The sequence below is a fragment of the Dermacentor albipictus genome, chromosome 1 (genome assembly GCF_038994185.2).
Source record: "Dermacentor albipictus isolate Rhodes 1998 colony chromosome 1, USDA_Dalb.pri_finalv2, whole genome shotgun sequence".
Lineage (NCBI taxonomy): Eukaryota > Metazoa > Arthropoda > Arachnida > Ixodida > Ixodidae > Dermacentor > Dermacentor albipictus.
The window spans coordinates 503173333-503187367 of record NC_091821.1 but is presented as its reverse complement, the minus strand read 5'-3'; positions in this window follow the sequence as shown (position 1 = coordinate 503187367).

Here is a 14035-nt window from a genome sequence, read left to right as displayed (position 1 = left end):
TAGGTAAGGTTAAGCCCAGGATGCGAAGCATACTAGCCTTTATTTTAGTTGTTGAACCACTGTTTAGCCTGGTGAACTGCTGTTGCTTGGCTATATTTGGTTCGGCTAGACGAAGAAACAACTCATGCATTACTTCTTCGCCTTCAAGAGTGGAACGCGACAGCGTTCCCGTCGACCCGCCAAGGGGTGTAAGACAATGGGCTACAGGGCAGCGACTACGCGCCCCGCATTGGACGCGTTGAGCGTCGAGCAAAGCAGCGTTCGGCGCGGCAACGAAATGTGCGCCTGAGCAAGAGACGCACGCCTTAGAAACAGCGCGTTTCTAAGGCAACACCGCATTCACTAGAGGCGCTTTTGTACCGCTTTGAAGCGTTGTACTCGTGGCTCAGGGGTAGCGTCTCCGTCCCACACTCCGGAGACCCTGGGGACGTATTCTGAAACGTTCGCCGCGGCGAACTTTTCGCACTGGCCACGCCTCCGCCGTAGCGGCGCGCTCTGAATGGCTGCTTTGACAAAACCGGAAATTCAGGTGGCGCAAGTGCATTTCCGGTTTTGTCAAAGCAGCCATTCAGCGCGCGCCGCTACGGCGGAGGCGTGGCCAGTGCGAAAAGTTCGCCGCGGCGAACGTTTCAGAATACGTCCCCTGGTTCGATTCCCACCCAGCCCGTCTTGCAAGAGTTGAGCCAAAGCCACTTCTCCTCTGTCGTGACGTCACGGTGTCACGTGATTTCATGGTCACCGCCGCGCCTGAGGAGCTGGGTTGAGCCCTCGTAATATGCTTCGCATAAAATATATTTGAGACGACCACCATAAGTATACAAGCAGAGAGAACGAGGGCGAACAAACGAAAACACCGCAGAAAGCGCCCGTACAACGCACGAACTGTAGCAGACGACAGGCGCGAGTCCGTGCCCTGACGTCACGCGAGCGGCGCTCGCAGCGCCGCTCGTGTTCGTTCTCGGGGCTAATAGACAAGAACGGCACCGAGAGCGGCGCTGCTGCGCCGGCGTTGAGAGCGCCGCATGCGGAGCAAAATTCTATTAGCGGTGGTACCCCTCTCCCATCTCTCGTTCGCGCCGCCTTGATTGCCTCCTGCACTGCGCGTGTTTGGGCACGTTTCGCGCCGCGCGCGGTGTGTGCGCGTGGACATTTCCTTCGAAGGGCGGTGTACAGTCTCTCTCACATTTAGGGGAAAACTCGAAGCGCAGCAGCTCGCGCAGATGCTCGAGGGGCGGGATCTTGAACGGCGTCGTCTGCTACGGCGACGCGCGCTGGCCGCATTGTCGGGAAACGTTCTACTGTCAGGTGCAGGGCGCCGATCACATCGTTACTGTGTGAAATGAGCAGGTATTCTTTGCTAAGCGTTTCGCGACGCCCACTGATACGCCTCGAATGTAAGTTCATCGCTGCAGAGCAACCATAGGCGACGTACTGATTCCATACATTCTTGACGGCCCGTTTCTGGAAGGCGACTATATATTCTTACGCGATAGGACGCCGATCCACACTGCTCGTGCTGTGCAAGAACTGCTAGAAGAGCGCGCAGTCACTCTCTTGGAGCGGCCGCCTCAATCCCCGGTCGCCAACATCATTTAAAATGTCTGGGGCTCGTTGAAAGTATCGCTGGCGCAACATCCCCTCTATCAGTCACCCGAGGATAGGCTTCGATCCACCATCGTCAGCGACTGAGACGTGCTGCGAATGAACACATCCCTGATCAAGTCATTCTACACTTCACTGCCTTCCAGGATGAGCGCTGTCATCGCTGCCGCTGGGGACATGACGAGATACTAACTGAAGTTCCGAGCGTGACGTGTCCTATTCCCCACCGGCGGGCAGGGTCTGTCTGGTGTAGCGAATGATTATCGAGAAAAATCACTTTCAGCTCATTGTCTGAACCTAAAACGTTCATTTAATCGTGTCCGTTTGTTTCACCGTGTTCGACTCCCATTGTTGAGTGCTTTGTTTTCCTTTCGAGTCAAACAAAGACTGAGCACGTTGCGCGCACATCTTGGTGCGTTTTGTCACTGCTCATTACGGTAGCACGCACAGTGAAGAAATATACGTGCACACGCTCAGTACTCCGGCCCTTCGAAAGAACAAATGAACCATGTTGTCAAAAGAAGTTTGTGGAACTCCATTAGCGCCAATGAAGGATCAGAGTGTGGCGACGCACAACGTTTAGTAAAGAATATCAGCTCAGTTCCCGCAGTACCGATGAAATCGGTGCACTGCCCCTGACAGTACTGGTACGCCCACACTAGCGACAAAAACGCGCGCGACACGCGGCAAGCGCCCGCGCGGCAGACGCGTGCGGGCAAGTCCACAGTCGCGGTCGCGTTTTGCGGCACGCGGCAGCGGCCCGTGGAGTCCCGCGTTGTCTCGTTCCATTCGATACTTCTCGCGACAACGCGCTCTCCGTTCTGCCCATTTCGTCTTCCATCGGAAGTGTCTGTGTTTTTTTACGCCACTGCCGGCCACGCTCAGGCATGTCGGATACGGACGAGGAGCTACTGGTGACTGTGAACACTATAATACTTGTTTGTTCTTTACTTGTGCGACGCCGACGTGCCAGACAGCGGACGAGAAAGTTTTGAGTGCGGTACAGGGACACTGAGGGCCAGGCGCACACTCTGCTTCCCCACCTTCACCAATTACTCACCTGTCATGCCAAACTGCTGTCCATAATGTGCCAGCGGTTGGCGCGCAGCTCCTTGTCCGACGCTCGATTTATCATAGAGGCACGCATATCCGTGAACGGTTTCCAAAAACGCCTCCATTGCGAGGCGAATTCTTCGTCGACGCCTCAGTCGCGGTGTGGTAAGGCTTAACAAAAACAGCCCCCTTGACTGGAAATGGCCTCTGAGATTTTACGGCTCGCGTGTCACTGTTCAGTCTCAGAGCCCATAGATTATGATTCCTTGCTTATGCGACAGGTGGCGCCACAACAGCGCGGCTCGTAAAGCGGCTCGCTTCTGATTGGTGGACGTTTCGCGTCTGCCGCGAAAAATGGGTCTCGCACCCATTCGCGCGTTTGCCACGCGTTGCTGCCGCTTTTCGTGAATCTTGCCGCGCGCGACAGCACCGCTCGCCGCGCGCGTCGTGTCGCGCGCGTTTTTGTCGCTAGTGTGGACGTACCATACCACGCTTCCCGAAAATGCGGCCAGCGCGCGCCGCCGTAGCAGACGACGCAGATCACGACACCGCCCCTCAAGCGTGTGCGCCTGCTCGAGCTGCTGCCGCCGCACGACTCCATTGCTTGCCGCATCGCGATGCAATACGTTCCGAGTTTCCCCCTTAGTGTGAAACAAACTGCACACGCTATATTTGCCTTTAAGAAGATCGGTACGCTTGACGATTATTTTTATGGCTGCAATGCGGCGAAAGGGCAGCGTCTGCTTAACCATGTAAGGGACGCTGAGCAGGTAATTGGAAACGACATCGTATGTGCCGCCGGAAAAATCGTCAGCACATACGATGTGGCACATACATACGGCACCTACGAGCTAAAGTCATTTTTGCAGTTTCTCACATTATGTTTGCTACAAATCCGTGTTGTCTCTGATGGCGACAACGGACTTCTATCGACACTGTGCGGAAATAAACAAGATATATCGCTGCATAGCACAAGTACGACATGCGCACACAACTTTAACTAGTACGTCCCCTACAATATGGAATAGAGGCAGCAATGTAGACAGCTTGGTCATTTTTTAACAGTACTCAAGAGACGGAAGTTGAAAGTATTATTAATCATTCCTGCTTCAGCAATGCCGGCGCGACCAAGACGCGGGTGTGTATCGTCCAGTAACCCGATCGATCGGTGCAGTGGTAAAGCGGGAATGAACTCCGGTCATGTTCAATGCATCATGTACATATTCAATTTCTCGGCACGCATGAACTTCGGCCACTGCTAGCGCATACAACAGACGTGGTTTCCATTCTTAGACAGCGCACACACAAACGAAACCCGAGAAAGAAGACAGGACAAGCACTCGTTGAACTTAAAGTTTTTGTATGAATAAAAGGATTATGTACCGAGTAATTATTAATTTCACGTGGGTTAGATATAGAAACCGTCATACACTCAGGAGTGATCAATAAACGATCTCGCTTCGTTTGCCAGATGTTTACTTCGCTCGGCGCACCGCAGTAATCCATGTCTGTCGTCTGCTTCTTTCGTACCATTTTCTTGTGAATCGGCAGAATTTCACTGGTGGCATCAACCTTTTCATGTTTACATTGCTGTCGTGACAGTTAACAACACAATAATAATTTCCGGTCATCCGAAGAGGCGCCGTCGCAATCAAGAGACGTTTCGCGCGCAGCGCGAACTGAACGCGGGCGCGACCGCGAAGGGAAGCGGCGACGGAAACCTACACCTTCTCGCGTGCAGCGCGCGCTCAGCCTGGCCTCCTCTGGCTCAGCGCGAGCGAAGGGAACCGGCGGAAGCACACACCTGGGGGAGGGGAAACCGTGCCGCCAGGGGAGAAACGAGCGCTGGCGTCTCGGGCGAAACTTGGCGTGCGCTCGTCTACAGGCGTGTAGTGCCAGGCACACGCGCTGTCTTGCCATGCGCGAGGAGTCGCATGCGCTGGGGCGCTTGGAAGGGTACCTCGCTAGAGATTCCCGTAACTTCCACGTGGGAAGCTCTCTGCGGCAATATGGTTTCAAAAACCATCCAATTCCGAATGTGGATCGGCATTGGGCATCAGTGGCCATACATTCGTCCTAATCTGGGCCTACTTTCTTTCTTTCTTAGTGGGGGTCGCTGGTGTTGACCTGTTTACTTCGTAAAGAAAACTGAGCTGGGCGGAGAGAGTGTGGTGAAACCGAGCTTAACCTTAGCGATTGCTGCTGTCTGCTGGCACCCGTACCGCTGCAGCCAGGCGACAATTTTAGGGAGTCAAAGTGCATGCGTGCTTTTCCCGAAAAATTTCACCATCGATGGCGAGGCTAATTTGTGCGTGTGCGCGTATGTGTGTGCGTTCCTTTCATAAAACCCGACGATAATGGGCAAACGTGTGTTTACTTGCCTTGTTCACAGAGGACCGGCATTTCTATTTTATGCTTCGTGTTTCGGCATCATTGGAACGGCGTTGGCCCGGTTGCTTTATTTCTCTTCAATGCATTATTTACCATACATTCTATAATATGAACGGACGCTAAAGGAAAACACTGACTCAGTTTAGGCTGATAAATAACCTTTCACAAGTGTATTTTGATTTATATCAAGTTCAGGGGTGGATTATCTGAAGATAAAATAAAGAAAGACGTTGCAGTTTTTTTTTTATTTCGCGCAGTAACTTTCGCAGTCATATATTTTTTTTCCGTATTTTGGTAGTAGCGACTGAGTAACAGTTGTTAAAGTTAATATGGTTTAGTCTTCGATTTCTTTAGAATGCTTCATCAATGACCATCCTTGCCAATAAAAATTAACTTTCTTTGAGCAGACGCTTGTGAAATGCATAACGTCATCGCAAGCTGGTGCAGAAACTTGATGCAACGTCTTTTGTTTTTTGCGTCTTTTCTCATCCTACCAAGTCTCTTCTCGCCGCAGCATTGTTAGCTTTCGGAGGCCCAAGCAATTTGTTATAAAGGCGTTGACTGTAACAAGCGGAGCTCCGTTAATCAACTTCACAAGTATTCTAGGGATATAACTTTAATGAAAAAGCTGTATAGGGTTTTAGAAAACATATGATTCATCAACCTTTAACTTCTTACGTGTTACGTAATCATTTCTCGCCGCGGAAGTGGACATGTCACGTGTTTTTTCATTTGGAGGCTTTCTTTAGGATGCAGAAAAAAATATATTTAACAAGTAGATAGCTAGAGCCTCATAAGCTAGATGTTTTCCCAGAACGCTGTACAAATTTATCCGGAATTTCGGCCGTAAAGTTAATAAAAAAATTATGGGGTTTCACGTGCCAGCCAAACCACTTTCTGATTATGAGGCACGCCGTAGTGGAGGACTCCGGAAATTTCGACCACCTGGGCACCGTGCACCTAAATCTAAATACACGGGTGTTTTCGCATTTCGCCCCCATCGAAATGCGGCCGCCGTGGCCGGGATTCGATCCCGCGCCCTCGTGGTCAGCAGCCTAACACCATAGCCACTGAGCAACCACGGCGGGTGCCGTAAAGTTAACAATTGACAACTTGGTTAAATTATCTCGACTAATTACATCCGAACGCCTTTGTAGCAGCTTGCTTGATGCCTCCGAAATCAATGGTTGTGAAGGCAGCTTCGCTACAAAGGCCACGCAGCACACAGTAAAACCGCGACCGAATTATTCCTTCTTTATACAGGTCATTTGGTCACAAAGACGCTAGTTGCAGAGGCGACGCGATTAATTAATGAATTGTACTATTAGCGTGGATTTTCGCCTCCAAAAGGTGCCAAGCAATGCTACTTCAGCGTCGCCTTTCCTAGTTTTACTGAAAGCAATCCTAACCGGTTTTGGGGGCGCGTTCTCTGGCGTCGCACGCGGGTCGCGAGGGAGGGGTTCCGCAAATTACTTTGTCTCAACTACCACATGAGTGGAAAATTGCAAAAAAATGATACCCATTCACATACCTGGAGGTAAGTCTTCAGTACCAAATTACCATCCGACATCTCTCACGAGCACTTCGTGCTAAGTTGTTGGAACACATTATCCTAAAACACGTACATTACCGTACTTCTCGAGAAACCAAATTTCTTGTCTCCTAATGAGCATGGATTTTGTAGCTGTTTGTCCCCTATTACCCAGCTAACCAAGGTAGTTCATGACCTCGCACTTAGCATCAGTAATCGCAGCCAAATACACAAGATTTTACTTGATTTATCAAAGGTCTTTGATGGCGTTTGTCACAGTAAATTAATCGCAAAACTGAGTAGTGTAATCAGAGAGGGATTAGTTTTTTAAGGATAAAAGATTTTTTAACAGACCGCTCGCAGTTCGCGCTTTTCGAAGGTGTTAAATAAGAAACAGTCCTTGCCACTTTTGGAGTTCGCATTTCAATGGGAGCGAAATGCCAAAACACCCGTGTACTTCGACTTACGTGCATGTTAAAGAACGCCAAGTGGTCGAAATTTCCGGAGTCCCCCACTACGGGGTGCCTCACAATCAGAAAGTGGTTTTGGCGCGTAAAACGGCATAATTTATTTTTTTGAGTTCCTCAAGGTTCCGTCCATGGACCACTATTATTTTCAATCTTTATAAATGATGTTACAGAAAACATTTTCTTCTTTCTTCTTTTCTTTTTTATTCCCTAAAGACCCCCTGCAGAGGGTTTTACATAAGGGGTGGGTTTAACGTGAAAAAATAAAACATTTGTTTTTCATGATGACAGGTGGGATGTAACTTTTTCTAGGAAGGTTGATGGACAGGTGATGGCTACAATTTTATGGGGAAGGTCGTTCCAATCGCCTGCTGTTCGGAGGAAGAATGACGGAAAATGTAGTCGTACGGGCACGTTGGCGTGGGACTTTCAGCGGATTACCAATTCGGCGAGACGTGCGGTGATGGCGGTGCGCAGATGTATGGCTGCTGTCTGAGCTGGGAATAATAAAATTTCTGAAATAGGCACAGGCTACAAATACGGCGACCGAGGGAAAGACTGCATAATTGGGACTGTAGCTTGAGAGATGAAACACTGATATAGGATGAGTATGAGCGGTGAATGAAACGGGCGGCTCTGTTTTGCACAGCTTCTAATGAGTCGATGAGGTAAGCTTGCTGTGGATTCCAGATGGCGGATGCATACTCTAAAGCCCCTAGTGTTACTGTATTAGTGTTATTAGTGTTATTAGTATTAGTGTTACTGTATGTAGTGTTACAGGAACACTAAAAGCCCCTGCATCTACGCGCCACCGCCGCTCTCTTAAGTAGCGCCAACCTTTGTGTGCGCCGCCTTTTCCCCTCACACCAAATCCGGTTCCGGCATTTCCGCTTCCGGTATTTCCGGTTCCGGCGTTTCCGCTTCCTGGAGTTGCGGTGCGAGAATTTCCGCTCCCATTGCAGACGATCGTGAGACGCCCGTGCTAAGCAACCGGTGCAAATCTGAGTTGCTCGCACTAGCCATTCCACCAAGCGTCATTCGCGTGCATCTACGCGCCGTACACGCCGTACACGCGAGCAGATGCTCGCGTCACAACACTAACACAATTCGCAGTGCGCATCTGCTCGCGTCATCCACACAATTCGCCGTCCACCTTTGCACGCGTTACAACACGCGCACACGCACCAATTCACTGCACATCTCCGCTCATATCGCAAAAGAAAAGCACACTTGTTTTCACCATGTCACTGAATGCCCTCCACGCAAATTTGAACTTGTTATATTTCATAGCTTCACGTCATTGCAGTCCTTCACGTGCACGCACTTGGGACGTTCGCTACCTTCGATCGTACGAGACAAGTTCAACCTCAGAATCAACAGCATCAACTCTATGCGTCTGCCGTACAAATTGGTGTCGCGAACTCCTTCACTAAAGTCCCTCCATACGTGCTGGCTGGAGGGTATGTATGCTTCAAAACAAGAAGAATTCAAAGGGGACAAGCTGTTGTATTCCGCTGAAGTAGTAGTTTGCGGCCGCTGTTTTCCAAATGCACGGAAAACGGGAGCGGTCTCCAAGCGCCCAGGCACTACATTCCACTGTACGTTGTCTCTCGTGGCACAACCCGTCGCAGGTTGACGCGAAGCAGCGAACACGACCAGATCGCCGATTACAATAGGCGGTGGTTCTTGGATGGAATCGCATTCACAGTTTCAACCGCAGCTGGTGCAATTAAAGCCTCTCTATCGACGCGAAAGTAAACAACGCTAAAAAACATAGCGTCACTTCCACTCGGAACAGGAAGTTGAAGCTACGTAAGTTCCGCTTCACGCCGGAAGCTAAGGGGGTGAGAGGAGAGGAGCGTGGAGGAGGAGGGTAGGTTGGCGGTACTTAGCTTGGCCGGCGGTGGCGCGTAGATGCAGGGGCTTTAGCATACTCAAGTTTTGGCCTGATTAATGATTTATAAGCAAGTAGCTTTACATTTTGATGGGCGTCGTGAAGATGACGTTTAGGAAAGCCTAGTTTTTTATTCGCAGATGATATTAGCTTTGTTACGTGCTCACGCCATGATAAGTCATTGCTGATAGTGATACCGAGTTAAGTATAGGATGAAACGAGTTCGACAGGGGAATCGAAAATCTTGTATGTAAATAAATGCGGGTTGTGACGACGATGAAAAGACATGAGTTTGCACTTATTGGGATTAAGCGTCATCAACCAGTGATTGCACCATGATTGAATGCGGTTAAGATTGTCCAGAAGGGATTCTTGATCAGCGGTATTAGTAATTGGGGCATAAATAACGCAATCGTCGGCGAACAGACGGACATGACACGATAAATTTTGTGGTAGATCATTAATATAAATTAAGAATAGGAGGGGGCCAAGGACAGTTCCCTGAGGAACGCCCGATGTTACTGGTAGACGGTTAGAGGAGTAGTTGTTAATAGTAACGGACTGTGAGCGTTGTGTGAGGAATTCTTTTAACCATGCAATAATTTCTCGATGCAAGTTTAGTGAGGACAGTTTTAAGAGTAGACGTTGATAAGGTACCTTATCGAATGCTTTGGCAAAGTCTAAAAAGATGGCGTCAGTTTGTAAGTTAGCATCAAGGTTGGAATGAAGATCGCGAAGAAAGATGGCAAGCTGTGTCTCACATGATAAGCCTTTTCTAAATCCATGTTGGGATGGAGTGAAGAAATTTATAGAGTCTAGATGCTGCATTATCTGGGAGTAGATAACGTTTTCCATTAGTTTACAAGGGATGCTAGTTAGGGAAATGGGGCGATAGTTGAGTGGAGAGTCTCTGTTACCTGATTTGAAAACAGGAATGACCTTCCCCATCTTCCAGTCTTCTGGGATGACATCTGTGGGTAGTGACTGAGAAAACAATAAGCATAAAAACTTGGATGAGATGTCCTTAGTGTTTTTGAGAAACTTAGTGTTAATTTCGTACGTTCCGGCTGACGATGAAATTTTCAATTTGTCGATTGCGCACGAAATGCCATTTGGATGAAAAATTATGGCTGGCATTGCTAGTTCAGTAATGGAGGGTGGTGAAAGGAATGTATATTCAGGTTCTTTCGTGAATACTGATGAAAAGGCAGTATTAAATATATTGGCACACTGAGCATCACTAACAGAGTCGCCGTTATCATTAGTAAGGGTGATGTGCGATTGCTGGGGATTTATCACGTTCCAAAATTTTCTCGGGTTAGTTGTTATCATTTTGGGTAAGTCGTTATGAAGAAAGAAACGTTTCGCGCTTTTCAGTGCTGCCAAGTACGCATCTTCAGCGCTGTGGTACTTTTCCCATTCAGAAGAGCTGGGTCTAAGTTTAGCTGCATGGTACAGCCGCTGCTTTTTATTTTTTAGTCTTTTGAGCGTTTTATTGAACCAAGGATTTGGGGAATCAGAGTTGATAGTGCACTTTGGAATGTATCTGCTCGTTAGATCACTAATTTTGCGTTTGAAGATTGACCCATTTTCGTCGACAGTATGCTGATGGAAGTGAAGTTCAAAAGTGGGTAAGAGGGAGTTTAATTCATTATTTATTGCTACGTAGTCGGCCTTATCGTAAAGCTTTATTGTTTTTTTGGACACTTTCCTTTGAACGGGAGTAATGTTAAATGAGGCGTGAATAACTTTATGGTCACTGATTTCCCTCAGGTAAGTAATAGAAGCTAAGGTCTCAGGATGACTAGTTAGAATGAGATCAAGAGTGTTTTGTGAAGTCTCTGTGATGCGAGTTGGCTCAGTTATTAGCTGTGAAAGATAAAAATTGAGACATACGTCGACAAATTCTCTAGGGTCTTGAGAAACGGTTACGTGAGGTTGGTGCCAGTTTATAGAAGAGTAGTTGAAGTCACCGAAAAGAATAATTCGTGCACTTGGATACCTAGTTGTTAATTGTAGCAAAACACTGTTAAACTCACGGGGGAAGTCAGGGCTATTATGTGGCGGTCGATAGCACTGTAGTATCGAGCTCTCCGCAGAAGACTGGATTATTTAAATGGAAATTCACAGCTTCACAGACTACCTTAAACACAATGCACCCTTGATAAGTTAGTAGACTGTTGAGCGAAATAGCAAATGTCCATTAATATGAGAAAAAAAATCCGCAACCATTCCAGTAACAGGCAAATAGATCCCGTCTCGATTAACTTACACCATTAATGGTTCACCACAAGCGAATGTTGAACAACGTAAGTATTTAGGCGTTACGTTGACGAGTGAACTTAGATGGGACACAAGCGTTGCCGACATTATGACAGCCGCACTACGGAAGCTGTTATATATAGAAAGATGCTAAAGATTGAAACCCGCGTCCTCAACGCTACTATCATAGGTTACGTTTGTAAGACCAATGTTAGAATATGATAACGCGGTTTGGTTGCCTCATTTGCTAACTTGTATTACAAAATTGGAGTCAGTATAGCGCGGAGCCATCAGATTTGTGTATAACTAGTCTAAGCTCACGGACTGTCCCCACTAACCTTCTGGCTTCTTATGGTATTTTCCACTACAGCAAAGCAGGCACGTGTCCCGTTTTCATGCGAAAGCTTCAAATGGCCCACTGAGCTGCTGTGGCGGCGAGAGGGCGCCCGAATTCCCATTGGCTGCGACTGCACGTCACGTGCGCGCCTCGGCGGAGCAGAGCGCGCGAAAGGGAAGATGCCGCGCCAGCTGTGAGGGGAGAGGGCATCGCCGCGACGCCACGTCACCCTCGTTCTCGGAAGCTTGTGTTATCCGCACGTTCGTTGTCCGCGCAAGCTCTCGCCTGCGTTCTAACTTCGCCTCAGTGATCCCTATATAGAAATTAATGTATAAAAGCCCGAATAAATTCGAAAAGAGAAACGTTGGCGCTAGTGAGTTTCGAGCTCGCCGTACCACGCTCAGATGCCGTGTGTCTTACCCACTGGGCTAAACCAGTAGCTCGTAGAGAGCAGGCTTGTGCACTCTGTTTTGTGACATCATGCTACTTGGGCTGGAATTTCCATTTCCAAGCCCAGCGTGACGAAAGCCGTGACGCCCTGTGGCTTACTCGGGAACGTCCCTGTTGGAATCTACGGCACTTGGGCAAGGCGGCATGACGTCGCGGATTGAAGCGCACCGGCCTTGTGCTATTCATGAGGCGTTGTCCAAGTGTCTGAACGCGCTCACTCGCCCGCGAGGGGTTTATAACTTGAACGACCGCTTAGCGGCGTTCAATTGAAAATTAATGCTTTCGCATGCACAATAACTGATAAGTGCTTAGGCGCATGGTAGCTATAAGAGAGAAGAGTCTAAGTATGTCGCATTTTCACTGTCGCGTCCGACTCGACATTAGCATCAATTCACATTGACAGAATACTACTTCAACAATGACTCGTATGAGCAATCGTTTTTCCACTTACGGTAGGCGAATGGAATCGGTTGAATCCAGGTGTCACGGATGCCGAAGTATTGTCCACTTGCACCGCAATATGTATCACCGCAAACATCACGGTGAAGCAAACTTCGCTTTCAGAAGTACACCGCGTATGGCGGGGAAACCAGCCTTGCGTTTGTTTACCGCATGCAAAACTCCGGCGGTTTCACGACCTTCAGCCCAATGAACTGCAGCGAGGCGGGCAAGCTCTTACACATGCAAACACACTAGGGCTAGTTTCTTTACACCTGCCTCCCCCCCCCCCCCACGGTTACCGAAAGGATCAAATCCGTTTCCCACACCGTTCACGCAATAAAATGTCAAATTAATTCATTGTCGTGTATTCCTTCCGCGCAGGTAAGGTCGTGTAACGCATGACTACTATATAGTATCTAGATAATGTTACGTAATATCTACATTAATGTAACGGCACATAACGTCAACAGACTTACAATTGTCAAAAGCATTGTATCAAAGAATCTTCGCGTCCACTTGGTGCCACGGTGCGTAGTATCCATGATAATTTTTTTTTTGCGTTTCTCCTTATCAGAATGTGCCGCGAATCAAGCTCGCAACCTCGCGCTCATCGGCCAAACGCCATAGCTACTGTTTGCCGTCTACGAACTGCCAAGTATACAATGTGAACCTTCGTGGAATAACTGAAGTGCGTGTTGGCAGAAACGGGCTACAAGATGTTCGTATTTTTAGGCGCTTTGAATACATAGTAGCGAATTTCCAAAGTGCTGATGCAGCGTAAATTTAAAACGGTCATTCGATCAGTGAAATATATTTTAATTGTTTCTGCAAGGCAGAGACGCTCTTCATAAGAAATAAAACATTCCAAGTACCTTCGTAAATTAAGGAATCCTAATTTGAATGCGTTAGCTTCAAGTGGTTGTGCGTTCAACGCTGCCGATGCAACGCCTCTGGCTCGGCGCATAGTGTCGAGGTGGTAAGAATGGCGCAGGAAAGGCGGGGCGAATCGGAAACCACGCTGCCGCAATAACACGCCGACTCTGATTTGCTGTAACTCAGGTTGTGATTCAAGATCAGAGGGGCACCAATATTTTTTTCTGCACTGTGGCCGTCTGCTTTCGAGGGGCGAAACGGGATGGAAGGTAGGGGTGGTCGACCATTCCTCCTAAACTTTGGTATGACTGCTCCCACTGGCTTCCTGATAAACCATTCATGTAGTTATATCAGGTATGGCCCTGAGAAGCTTTACTGATGCCGGCGTTATCAAATGAAATGAAATAAAATAAAATCAAATTTCATTTTTGAGTAAAAACACTGAATGGTCATCTAGGGTTAAGCGCTAGAAAAGTAGCTAGATTGTTACGCGATTTTGTGTCCTTTTGGCTGTTCTTGCATTTCGCGCTGGTACGTATACACAAGCTTCTTTTTGAAAATTTTCATTTTTTAATTTGATTCCTTTCACCTAACTCACGGGTGAACGTCCCTCCACGGATGTATGCATAACATCGTAAATAATAAGGTTAGTACAGGGAGCATGTGCAGAGATTGTATATAAGGGTGTGGTTGCACATTCTCTGACATTCTTCACAGACTTCCAGTGAGCTCCT